The following is a 13,363-nucleotide window of genomic DNA, read 5'->3' on the forward strand; positions in this document are numbered from 1 at the left end:
CCAGAGCAATAAGGATGCAATGAACATGTTTTTAGTGTTTCCAGCGGTATTCTCATGACAGGTAAATCCACCTATCTCTATATATACACAGATTCTTAGCATTGACTAGAATCTGAAAGAAACTATAGGATCACTGAGTTCATAGTTCTGGATGCCTGTTCCCTACTTTATAAATACTGTTTCTAGTTATTCTTGTTGTGCACTCCTCCTAAGAGCTTAGCTCACTAACACAGAGAAAAAAAGAAAATGAAGAAAAGTGAGTGGGAAATCAGCTACCTCTGTGCAGTGAGTTGAATAAGGAAGGAAAGAGATACTTTCAAGTCCAAATCAGATTTCAAATATTCTGTTAGTACATAATCAAAATACTTTTACTTTTCAATACTGTGATTATTTGTGAACCAGCTATACAAGTTTCAGGATGTAATGTTTATAAATTAAAAGTTAATTTAAAAACACATATCCAAGTATTTTACTCAAAATAGTGTAGGTTGGTCAACAAATAGTATAGCATGCCTGTATGTGAATACTTCTGGAATTGTAACACAACATGACATATAGCATAAAACTAATAGCCAAATAAAAATGAAGCTAACAACCCATTTGAGAATCAGAAGACTTTGCTAATGCACACTGCTTTGTAGTGTTTTGGTTCTAGCTTTTTTCTAAGAATTATTCTCATGGAATAAGTGGGATATCAACTTCCAGGCTTGCCAATGGGGAGTTACCTGGACTGTTGTAACTGAGATGGGAAGACCTGCCCACTGCTCCTTATTTGCATCCTGGAATGTGGAAATGAAGACAGGGCTGCTTGGGTTCAGAACACTCTGCTTCTGATTGTGAATGTAAGGAGCGGTTTTACCCCCTGTTGCTTTGACTTCCCCTCTAGGATGAATTGTATCCTTGAAAAGTGAACCAGAATAAATCTTTTTCTCTCTAAGTTGCTTTTTTTTCAGGCTATTTTATGATAAAAAAGCAGAACAGGGACAGGATGATTTAATAGATTGCGATAATAGGTATTTACCAAAAGAGAAAACATTAATATCATATTGTATTCGTGGTTAGCATACAAATAACCAGTACAACTCACTGCTATTTTATTGTTCTTACTGACTAAATTCACAATAAGAATTTGGCCTCAGAAGTTAATATTTAAATAAAGGGAGCTGAGAATTTAAAGAATCACATCTAAAATATTGGGCAAGATGCTCACATGAATTTATAATGCACAGCTATAAAATATATAACTTATTTGTATTTTAAGCATATAGGAAAATTTACATGGAGAAATGTCTGAAGAAAAGATTCAAAAATTTACATTTCTTGCTTTGGAGTATTGATGTGTACAGCAGTTGGAGGCATTTCTATGAAGCATCTATTGACTCAAGGTTGTGTGAAAAAGTGTTTTGCATCACTGCAGATTTGTCAATAAAGATCTGAATAGCCTATAGAGAGGCAGAACTGAGAGCAGGACTGTTAGTAGACTGTTCTTGTGGAATGTAAAAAATTTACCCTTGTTCATTCAAATACCGATTTCTCTACCCCACTATCTGGTTCAATCTAGACATTGCACTGTGATGTTTATTCTAAGCATCACCTGTCTCAAGTTTGTGTAAATGTGCCCCCATTTGTTCTCTGTATTGTCAATAAAATGACCAGCTAATCCTGAGCAATGGGGAGAATAGGGTGGGACATCCTCGTCCAGAGGAGAGGCGAAAGAAGCTAGTGGGACGTTCGGAGAGGAGAGATGGGGAAGAGAGGACTTGGAACCAAGAGGAGAGATGAACTGGACCTAAGATAAGACTAAAAGCAAGTATAAAGTGGTAAATCTGAATGGGAGGAAATTATGCAGCCTTAGAGGTTTAAGATGGAGTAAATATTGCCCAGCATTGTGCTCTAGGTTAATTAAATAAATCTTAGTCTCTGTGTGGTGATTTGAGTATGCAGCTGGTTTACCAATAACTGCTGCTTAACTAAAAGATAAATCAATTATAAATATTAATCACCCACAACACAGGACTTCTGATCCCAAGGAGAGAATCACAGTTGAAAAAGAAGAGAGAGAGAGAGAGAGAAGAGGTCACCACGAGGACAAGGATGGAACAGAACAGCTAGGACGAGATTAAGATGGGAAGTAGGCCAGGCCAGAGTAGACAAGTTAGGATAGGACAGATGAATATCTTCCCAGCTATAGTACTTGAAGTTTATTAATACATATGTATGTCTCGGTGTCCTTTGGGGGTAACTAGAGCAGAAATAGAAAAGCCCTGATTTTACCTACATCTAATGCCTCATTCTGTGGAATCTAAATAGATGCTTGATTCAGTTGTACTTTCTCTGTTTCAGAAGCAACAAACAGAAGGTGGAACTATGCATCATTGATGTAAAGTAATTCTGCAGCACAACCAGCAAGTTGTAGATAAAGTTTTTGATACTATCTTAAGCAATATATATACTTATTCATAGAGACTTGTTAAATACCTGCATTAAAGGGGATGAGAATTCACACATAAATTCCATTAGGAATAGCATAACTCTCTGATGACTAAAGACATCATTTTCAAGGTTAGGGTTTGACTCTTGGTGATGTTTCAGTGATTGGGAATCAAAGGGGTGATAAGTTAAATTAAATATTAAACTGAGAGGATCTGTCTGACACTGAAGAATATCAGAGGCAAGAATACTGATAAAAGCCTGTCTTAATTTATAAATTGTAACACTTTCCAAAGCATCCACTTCCGTAACTCATACAACTCCCTTGATATGTACTAAGCCTCAAAAGGGTTTTCAGCAAATAACATCAAAGTATGTCATGTGATTTCTTTAATCAATAAAATAGAATCATTTCTTATATCTTATGACTAGGCTATTATTAAAAATAAAAACTGGAGAGGAGATGAGGAAGGGAGGGTAAGACTGGGAGGGACTGAAGGAGGGGGCTACAGCTGGGATACAAAGTAAATAAACTGTAATTAATATAAAAATAAAAATTAAAAAACAAAATAAAAACAAAAGAAAGAAAAAATAAAAAAAAAAAACTGAGGGACTTGAACAAAGTGTTCACTTTGATTTTTATGTGGTTAAGAAAAGAAAACAAGAGTTAATCATGTTATAAACCTTCCAAAATGGGCTATCTTAGAACATCACTTTAATATATTCGATCACTTTATATATTCTAATATATATAAAAACTCAAAATACAGCATCATTTCTTATCCCTGTAATTATCAATTTTAAATGCACATTTCTTTTCACATGTCTATGTACTCATTTGTTTAATCAGAAACATCCAGCGTTCATATATTAACAATTTGAATGTTACATTCTTGAATAAATGGTGAAGAGATCTAGAGCTTATCCTATGGAGGATGAATAGTCTAATATAGAGTTCATTAAAAAATTACTGTAATGACTACCTCTCTCTCACACACATTTTTACAAGGTGAGTATATAATCAATTCTCAATTCTTTACTTCTCTACAAACTTATTAATCTCTTGATTTCAATATCACACATCCATCCAATAATTTTGCCACTCAGTAGACTTGACATTTGCTTTCACGTGGATTTAAATTCAAGACTCTGAAGAAAATAATTATTTAAAGAAAAGCAAAAATAAATAAATCAATAAAGTATTGATTAAATTTCAAAAATGGAAGAAACATTTGCTCCATATATTTTAATCTTCTCTTAAGCTTTAAATAGATTACTTTGTCCTCTGTACTGTACAGGAGGCATTACAATGCATTTGCTGTCTTACTCGAATCTTCTTTTTTGTTTTATTATTTTTCTATTATTATCATTTATTACAAATTATTCAGTTTATATCCTGGTTGTGGCCCCTTTCCTCATCTTCTCCCAATCCTACCCTCTCTCTCTCTTCTCCTGCCATGCCCCTCTCCTAGTCCACTGATAGGGGAGGTCTTCCTTCCCTTTTATCTAACTCTAGTCTATCAAGTCTCATCAGGAGTGGCTGCAATGTCTTCTTCTGTGGTCTGGCAAGACTGCTTCCCCCTCCCAGGGGGAGGTGATCAGAGAGCCAGCCACTGAGTTCTTGCCAGAGACACCCGTGTTCCCCTTATTAAGGAACCCACTTGGAGAATGAGTCTCTGGGCTACATCTGAGCAGGGGTTTTAGGACCTCTCCATGTATGGTCCTTGGTTGGGATATCATTCTTTTCAGGTTCCCCAAGGCCAGTTTTTTGTTTGTTTGTTTTATTTTATTTTGTTGTTTAGGTCTCCTTGTAGAGCTCCTGTCCTCTCCAGGTCCCAGAAAGATGCACATGGTATATACTCACACATAAGTGGTTATTAAACATATAAAATCAAATAAACATACTGAAATTTATACTCCTAAAGAAGCTAAACAACAAGGAAGACCCTAGAGAAGATGCTCAATCTTCATTCAGAAGAGCAAATGCTATAGACATCTGAAGCAGAAGACAGAGAACAGGACAGAAACATACCACAGATAGCCTCTGAAAGACTCTACTGATCAAGGTTTTGAAGCAGAGGCTGACTAATAGCCAAACTTTGAGCAGAATGAATCAAATCTTTTTTATGTCTACTAAAGAATTTAATGAGAAATACTAAGAAGATAAGACCACATCACATTTTACAGGTGTGTTAACATAGAGAAATTATCTCAGAGATTTAGTCCAATATCTTTGATATAAATATACAAGATTTCATCAGATAATTTAATCGTTTACCTCAAGTGTCATTAGATAATTGAATATTTTAACACACAATTTGTGCAATATTTCTTCATTGATATCTTCATTATATTTCATAGATTCTAAATAAATTGTTTATTTATCCATTCATGCCATACCTATTATGTCACCATATTTTTTTTTTCTTCAGGAAATATTTTAGCAATGCCTTTATTTCTGTCTAAGAACAAACAAAACCCTTGGATAATGTAGAACATAGTATAAACTATTAGAAAACTTAGAAAATGGAGTGAGAATAAATGGTAGGTTAGCTAGAAATTCAGCTGAGTAGTCACAAGGTAGAAGGATGATAAAGTGTTTATTTGTCATAATTTATATAAATTCAATATGAAAAACAGATTGTTTTAACAACCCAAAGTCCCTGGTTTGTCTTTGTAGCCTAAGACTGGAAAGGCTCAAGTCTAATAAGAAGGAGAGTACTTAGTCACTAATCACTCTATCACACTTTTATCTGCACTGGCTTTCAACAAGGTCTTTCTTTCCTGAGGCTTTCTTAAATAAAGGAAAATTGAGAGAATTTGTCACAGAGTTGTGGTCTTGTCCTTTTGACTATTTTGTCATTTCTCTATGGAACACAACACTGAGGACAACCAATCATATATATATATTGCAAATATTTATGCCATATTTTGGTGGTGCACATTGAACACAATCTTTTTTAATTTTTTTATTTTTTGAACATTAGTTACAGTTTATTAACTTTGTATCCCAGTTGTATCCTGTTCCCTCATTCCCTCCCAATCTCACCCTCCCTCCCTCATCTCCTCCTTGCCCCTTTCCAAGTTCACTGATAGGGAAGGACCTCTTCCCCTTTCATCTGACCCTGTTTTATCAGGTATCTTCAGGACTGGCTGCAAAGTCCTCCTCTGTGGCCTAGCAAGGCTGCTCCTCCCTCAGGGAGGGGGGGGGAGGTCAAAGAGCCTGCCATTGATTTCATGTCAGAAATAGACCCTGTTCCCCTTACTAGGGTACCAACTTGGATACTGAGCTACCATGGGCTACAACAGAGCAGAGGTTCTAGGTTATATCCATACATGGTCCTTGTTTGGAGAAACAATCTCATAGAAGACTCCTGTGCCCAGATATATTTGGTCTGTGTGGAGCTCTTGTTCTCTCCAGGTCATATTAACTCCCCCTTCATTTATATGATTCCCTGCACTCTGCCGAAGGTTTGGTTATGAGTCTCAGTATCTGCTTTGATACACTGCTAGGTAGAGTCTCTCAGAGGCCCTCTGTGGTAGGATCCTGTCCTGTTACTTGTTTTCTCCTATATCTAATGCCCATCCCATTTGTCTTTCTAAGTGAGGATTGATCATTTTACCCTGGGACAACTTCCTGAGCAGAACACCAACAGCACAGGCTCTAAGAGCAACAATAAATAAATGGGACCTCATGAAAATGAAAAGCTTCTATAAAGCAAAAGACAATTTCATCAGAACAAAACGACAGCCTACAGACTGGGAAAGGATCTTCACCAACCCTATATCTGACACAGGACTGATATCCAGAATATATAAAGAACTAAAGAAATTTAAAAGCAACAAATCAAGCAATCCAATTAAAAAATGGGGTATGCAGCTAAACAGAGAATTCTCTGTAGAGGAATATAGAATGGCAAAGAAACACTTAAAGAGATCCTCAACATCCTTAGCCATCAGAGAGATGCAAATGAAAATGACCCTGAGATTTCACCTTACACCCATCAGACTGGCTGAGATAAAAAACTCAAGTGACAACACATGCTGGAGAGGTTGTAGAGAAAGGGGAACCCTCCTTCATTGCTGGTGGGAATGTAAACTGGTACAACCACTTTCGAAATCAATCTGGCGCTTTCTCAGACAATTAGGAATAGTGCTTCCTCTAGATCCAGCTAAACCACTCCTAAGCATATATCCAAAAGATGCTCAAGTACACAATAAGTACATTTGCTCACCATGTTCATAGCAGCTTTATTTGTAATAGCCAGAACCTAGAAACAACCCAGATGTCCAGCAACGGAGGAATGGATACAGAAATTGTGGTAGTTTAACACAATGGAATACTACTTAGCAATTAAAAACAAGGAAATCATGAGATTTGCAGGCAAATGGTGGGATCTAGAAAAGATCGTTCTGAGTGAGGTATCCCAGGAGCAGAAAGACACACAGGGTATATACTCACTTCTGTAGACCTATAAGATATGATAAACATACTGAAATCTATACACCTAAAGAAGCTAAAACAAGAAAGAGAACACAGAATCTTGACTATTTTAAACACATGTCTATCCATGACCTATGACCCGGGCCCTTACAACACTTACAATACTTGATCTGCATTATAAACATTCTCAATAGCAACTTCTAAGACACTGGAAAATTCAAAACTGCACTTGTAGCAATAGCCAGCAATTTGGTAATATAGGAAAGTAACTGTATAGGTAATTTATAATGGGTACTTTTTACAATAGGAAAGCTTTTCTACAAATACATTAGATAATAACTAAATGCATTGGTAAACATGAGATATTGAGTTTCTATCAAAACTCAGGTAATACTACAGTATAAAACAATGTATTATGCAGAAGACTGAATAGCCCAATAGTTTACAATCTGACAACTCAGTATAAATTCATGGACAATGTGTATAACAAACTCACAGACCTCATCAATCTGTAAATAAATAAATTTGTGAGAAAAAGAAATATAATTGCACATAAGCAATGTTGGATAGTTAATAAGGTTCATAAAGAGGCATAGTTTAGATGTATAAGAGTCATACTAATTTTTTATTTATTACAATTTATTCACTTTGTATCCCAACTGTAGCCTCCTCTCCCCTCCCAATCCTGCCCTCTCTCCCTCTACTCCTCCCATGCCCCTCTTCTAGTCCACTAATAGGGGAGGTCCTCCTCCCCTTCCCTCTGACTCTAGCTTATAAGGTCTCATCAGGACTAACTGCATTGTCTTTGTCTGTGGCCTGGTAATTCTGCACTCCCTGCTCAAGGAGAGGTGATCAAAGATCCAGCCACTGACTTTATATCAGAGACAGTGCCTGTTCCCATTACTCCCACCCATTTAGATACTGAGCTGCCATGGGCTACAACTGTGCAAGGGTTCTAGGTTATCTCCATGAATGGTCCTTGATTAGAGTATCAGTCTCAGAAAAGACCCCTTGGCCCAGATATTTTGGTTCCATTGCTCTCTTTGTGGAGCTCCTATTCCCTCCAGGTCTTTCACTTGTGTGATAATGGATCACAGTTAGAGATACTATAAACTTATGCTTACATCTGTCTAAAGAGATAATGACTCATAGAAATAATTATAGATATATGTTTATGCATAGAACTGTATATTTAGATTACTATACAAATAGCCAGGTATGTATTCTACCACTACCAACTGAGAGGGCATGCAAATATGAAGATCAGATCATCAAGGAGCATACTTGGTGATTGTATATATATTCTAATTCTTATTATCTAATAAAGAGATTCTGTATCTTGGTGGACCAGCAGAGACTAGACCCAGACCACATCTGTACAGGAACTTGGTCTGTCCTGTATTTCCAGAAAGTGAGGAAGTGGTAAAATAAAGACCCAAAATGGTGGGAGATATGCCAAAGGGTTACAAAGCAAAGTAGAAGAATTCCAGTCTCCAATATATGAAAAAAAATGAGCAAAATAAATAACGTACCCTTGTTTTATAATATATTGGTAAGAACAAATATAAATAAGCCCAAAAGATATAAATAAACTATACATTCAATAAATGAATTGAGGGGAACAAATAAACCTATGTAAAGAATTTTGAAAAATCGACAGAAATATTCTGCTGTTAAGAACATGGAGTTAGATTCTCACCCACAGTCTGTGGGTTGCTGAGAAGTTCCGGCACAAATGCCGATGGACTGACACAGTACTTGGCTAGAATTTCTCAAGATGCAAACAAAGAAACAAACAAAAGAAGTCCCAAAAGCTACTCTAAACAACCCAAGGTTGGGGGTATACATGTGCTACAGTATTTTTTAAAACTGAGAAGAAAACTAAGAAATTTTAAGTACCAACTTCAGGTAAAATATTGGATTATTTATGATGGCAGGTGTAGCCAGTTGGACTTTAGGTATTAATAATAAGTGAATAAGGAACATATAAACAATTCCTATACTTTTGTTGAAATTGTACCAATCAAAACATTTGAAAGATAAAAAAAAAATTCAACAAGTTTTAACATTTGCTTATTTATATTTATTATTTAATATGTATTATGGATATATCTATGTAAATCTGATTAGGAGCTATGATCTATGAAGTAAAATCTATAAAGCAAAGAAGGTAATAACTATTAGAACTACTGACCTTCACTCAATTTGATATAATAAACACAGAGGGAATAGCCTCTAAATATTCCAATTAAATAAGTCTTATTTTGTATATCTAGTATGTCCATAAATGATTTTTGATTTAACCTTTTTATAATTTCTCAACTGGGAAAACTTTATATATTTTTAAACAAGCATAATGATGGCAAAAGAATGAGAAAACAAATGATACCTCAAAAGAATTGACACTAGGCAGAAATCATGCTGAATCTAAATGACAGGAAAATAAAACATGCGTGACAAATATGTGGACAGAATTAGTCATAGACACCAAGACTGATCCTGGCTCCTCAGAGAAAGACTAAAACACAACGTGCCTCAACTCATCTGCATCATCTTACTAGCGTGAAAATCCTCCAAAGTTAAAACAAAATATCTTTTAAGAAAGAGAAAAGAATGATTAGTATATAGTGAACCATCTTTTTAAAATGGAAAACATTCTTCAAATCATTTAAGATAAGAACCTGTAAAAGATGACTCAGCAGGAAAGAGCACTTTCTGCCTTCGTGTAAGAGCCAGCTTCAGTTTCTAGCAGCCACGTTAGCTAGCTTACACCTGTCCTGTTCCAGGGACTCTGATGTCATCTTCTGGCCTCCATGGGTGCCCCTGTGTATGTGGTGTACATACATACATTCAGACCCATACACATATTATAAAAATAAACACATTTAAAGCAAATGAAGTAAACTACTATAGAAAATTAGAATTCACACTCATTTGTTAAACTATAGGCAAAATGTTGTGTTTATAAATGAGTTAGTGCCATGTTACATTAAAAATAAAAAACAAAATAATTTAGTCTACCTAAAATATTATAAGATAATCTTCAGAGAAACGTATTGCAGACTACTATGAAATCTCTGAAGGTAAGTCTGCAGTTAGTGGCTCCTGTCTTTATAAGATGTGGGAGGCAAAGCAATGCATCCTTTGGATGAATGGATGTGTGGGCAGACTCTTCATGAAATATTCTCATTTTATGTTATGAAGTTATTTTAGTCAGAATATATTCACTTTCTTGCTAGAATGGCAATCCTATAAATTCAAATTTTATTTCTTGAAAATATTCTCCACAGGTTCAGGCAACCAAAATAAGACTCAAGTGACATAGGTAGTTTAATGCAAAATATAAAAGTCAATGAAGCTAGAGTTGTACAAATCATTTCTTGAGATCATGCTCATTTTAACCAAACTTGCTATTTTATTAAGGATTTCTAAATAGAGCACCATAACCTCACATGTGACAAGAAAACATTTATTTTTCTCCCATTAACACACAGATAAATATAAAACACATATCCCCCTAGATGCAAAATGTGTGTTTCTTTCATGTCATAGCTGGTAAAATCCCCCAAAAGGTCGTCATTTGCCATTAAGTACATTCTTTTTGTGTATCCCTGGCTGTCCTGGAACTCACTTTGGCTGGCCTTGAACTCAAGAGATCCACCTGCCTCTGCCCCTGAGTGCTGGTATTAAATACGTGCACCACCACTGCCTGGCTAAGAACATTCTGAACATGACCAAGAGCAGTCTCCATGATCTCACACGACATTCATTTGAGTCTTTCCATTTACCAGACTGATTTGAAGTTCTTCTTCACCTTTATATTCCATTTTAATGATTAGAGTCAATAATACAAATGTGACAAATGTCCCTAGAACTTCAAAGTAAAGTTACTGGGGTTAGGTATTTTCTTCCACAACAGTCTAAAATTCATCACGGTAAGTTGAGTTCACATATCAAGGATCTCAGTACCTGAGGTCTATGGCCATTCGTTGATTCACTTGAGGGGTCAGCGAGATATCATTACCAGTGATATCATATTCTGGTACACCATCTTACAATAAAGTGCTGTACAGTATCTTTTAGAGACGAGGTAGACCATGTGTTAATAATCAGTGGAGGTCTTCATTACCAGCATGATTGACATATCTCTTTAACAAAGCTGCCTGTAATCTTGAAAAATCAGAGGCCCTAATGTGAGGCCTCAGATTCTACTGCTGAATCAGAAGATGACCCAACTTTATATTAAAAGGGTTCAGATAGCCCACTCCCTGGGTTCAGGGGAGTCTGAAGACCCAAACTGCTGGGGTTTCTCTTTGTAGCCTTGGCTGTTTTGGATGTACTTTGTAGACCAGGCTGGCCTTGAACTCACAGACATCTGCCTGCTTCTGCCTCCCTCACTTTTGGGATAACAGGCAAGTGCCACCACACCCAACTAGAATCTATTTTCTTTTTCTTAAATTTTTAAAGTTTTAGTTATTATTATTTATTAAAATTTATTCGCTTTGTATCCCTGCTGAGGCCCACTCCTTCATCTCCTCCTAATCCCCCCCCCCCTCCCCCTTCTCCCCCTCTTCTCCTCCCCTCGTCCCCTGATAGGGAAGACCTCCTCCCTTTCCATCTGATCCTAGCCTATCAGGTTTCATCAGGACTGGCTGCATTGTCTTCCTTTGTGGCCTGGTAAGGCTGCACCCCCCAGGAGGAGGTGATCAAAGAGCCAGCCACTGAGTTCATGCCAGAGACTGCACCTGCTTCCTTTCCTAGGGAACTCACTTGGAGACTGAGTCTATAGGCTATATCTGAGCAGCGGTTTTAGGTCTTCTCCATTCATGGTCCTTGGTTGGTTTATCAGTCTCTGCAGGGCCCCCAGGGCCCAGTTGTTTTTAGTTCTGTTGGTCTCCTTTGGAACTTCTGTCCCCTCCAGGTCTTTCTATCTCCTCCTTCTTTCATAAAATTCCATGCATTTTGCCCAAAGTTTGGCTATGAATCTCATTCTCAGCTTTGATACTTCACAGTAGAGTCTTTCAGAGGGGAACAGAGCTAAACAGGGAATTCTCAGTAGAGGACTATCAAATGGCAGAGAAACACTTAAAGAAATGTTCAATGTCCTTAATCATGAGGGAGATGAAGATCAAAACAATCCTGAGATTTCACCTTACGCCTATCAGAATGGCTAAGATCAAAAATTCAAGTGACAATACATGCTGGAGAGGATGTGGAGAAAGGGGACCCCTCCTCCACTGCTGGTAGGAATGTAAACTTGTACAAGCACTCTGGAAATCAATCTGGCTCTTTCTCAGAAAATTATGAAAAGTGCTACCTCAAGATCCAGCTATACCACTCCTAGGCATATATCCAAAACATGCTCAACCATATAACAAGGACATATGCTCAACTATGTTAGTAGCAGCTTTATTCATAAAAGCCAGAATCTGGAAGCAACCTAGATGTCCCTCAAGGGAGGAATGGATACAGAAATTGTGGTACATTTAAACAACAGAATACTACTCAGCTATTAAAAAAAAGAAAATTGCAGGGCTGGAGAGATGGCTCCAAGATTAAGAGCACTGGTTGCTCTTCCAGAGGTCCTGAGTTCAATTCCCAGTAACTACATCATTGGCTTACAACCATCTATAATGAGATCTGGTGCTCTCTTTAAATCTTGAAACCAAAATTGGTGTTATTATTTTTATTCAGTAATCAGTCATTTGCCAGTAAACTACAGGGATTTATTAACAGCTCAAAAAAAGAGCCTAAAATCAAATAAAATTAAGGCTCCAAAAAAACAAAACCAAACCAAGGAAATCATGAAATTTGCAGGCAAATGGTGGGAATTAGAAATGATCATCTTGTGTGAGGTAACCCAGAAACAGAAAGACACACATGGTATATACTCATACATAAGTGGTTATTAGGTATGTAATATAGAATAACATACTAAAATCTATACTCCTCAACAACAAGGAAGACCATAGGAAGATGCCCAATCCTCATTCAGAAGGGCAAATGCAATAGACATTGGGAGCAGGAGAAGACAGGTAACAGGACAAGAGCCTGCTACAGAAAGCCTCTGAAAGACTCTCCTGATCAAGAATCTGTCTTCAATAAAAGGAAAAAAAAGACAAGGGTCTTTGCCATCTTCTTCACATCTGGATTTTTCACACTTAAAACACAACTTAAGTTCCACTCTAAGTAGTCTTTGTCTAATGAATGCTTGAAAGTCTAATTTCAGTTTTCTGAACTAACATGTCATTGTTACCACTGGCTAAAGTCTGGCTCAAAAAATATCTAAACAACTATTAGATTTCAGATTTTTTTTTAAAAAAAATGTGTTATTTTACCTCATTTGATATTTTTGTGCTTACTAATTTTAATGGGTTTAAACTGCAAAGATAAATTGAAAGAATATTAAGTTAACACTGAAAAGGTCAATAAATGATATTTTCCTTAAAGAGTGAGTTGTTGCATTCATATAGATAACTTTCCTAGAAT

At 36.5% G+C, this 13,363-nt stretch overlaps 1 protein-coding gene across 4 annotated transcripts in view; it reads right to left on the minus strand.

The window, feature by feature from the left end:
* Malrd1 (MAM and LDL receptor class A domain containing 1) overlaps positions 1–13,363 on the minus strand; it is a 698,598-nt gene that overhangs the window by 251,577 nt on the left and 433,658 nt on the right. The window lies entirely within an intron of this gene.

Source organism: Psammomys obesus, unplaced genomic scaffold (assembly GCF_907164565.1).
Source record: "Psammomys obesus unplaced genomic scaffold, mPsaObe1.curated_primary_1811, whole genome shotgun sequence".
In the NCBI taxonomy this organism is placed as follows: Eukaryota; Metazoa; Chordata; class Mammalia; order Rodentia; family Muridae; genus Psammomys; species Psammomys obesus.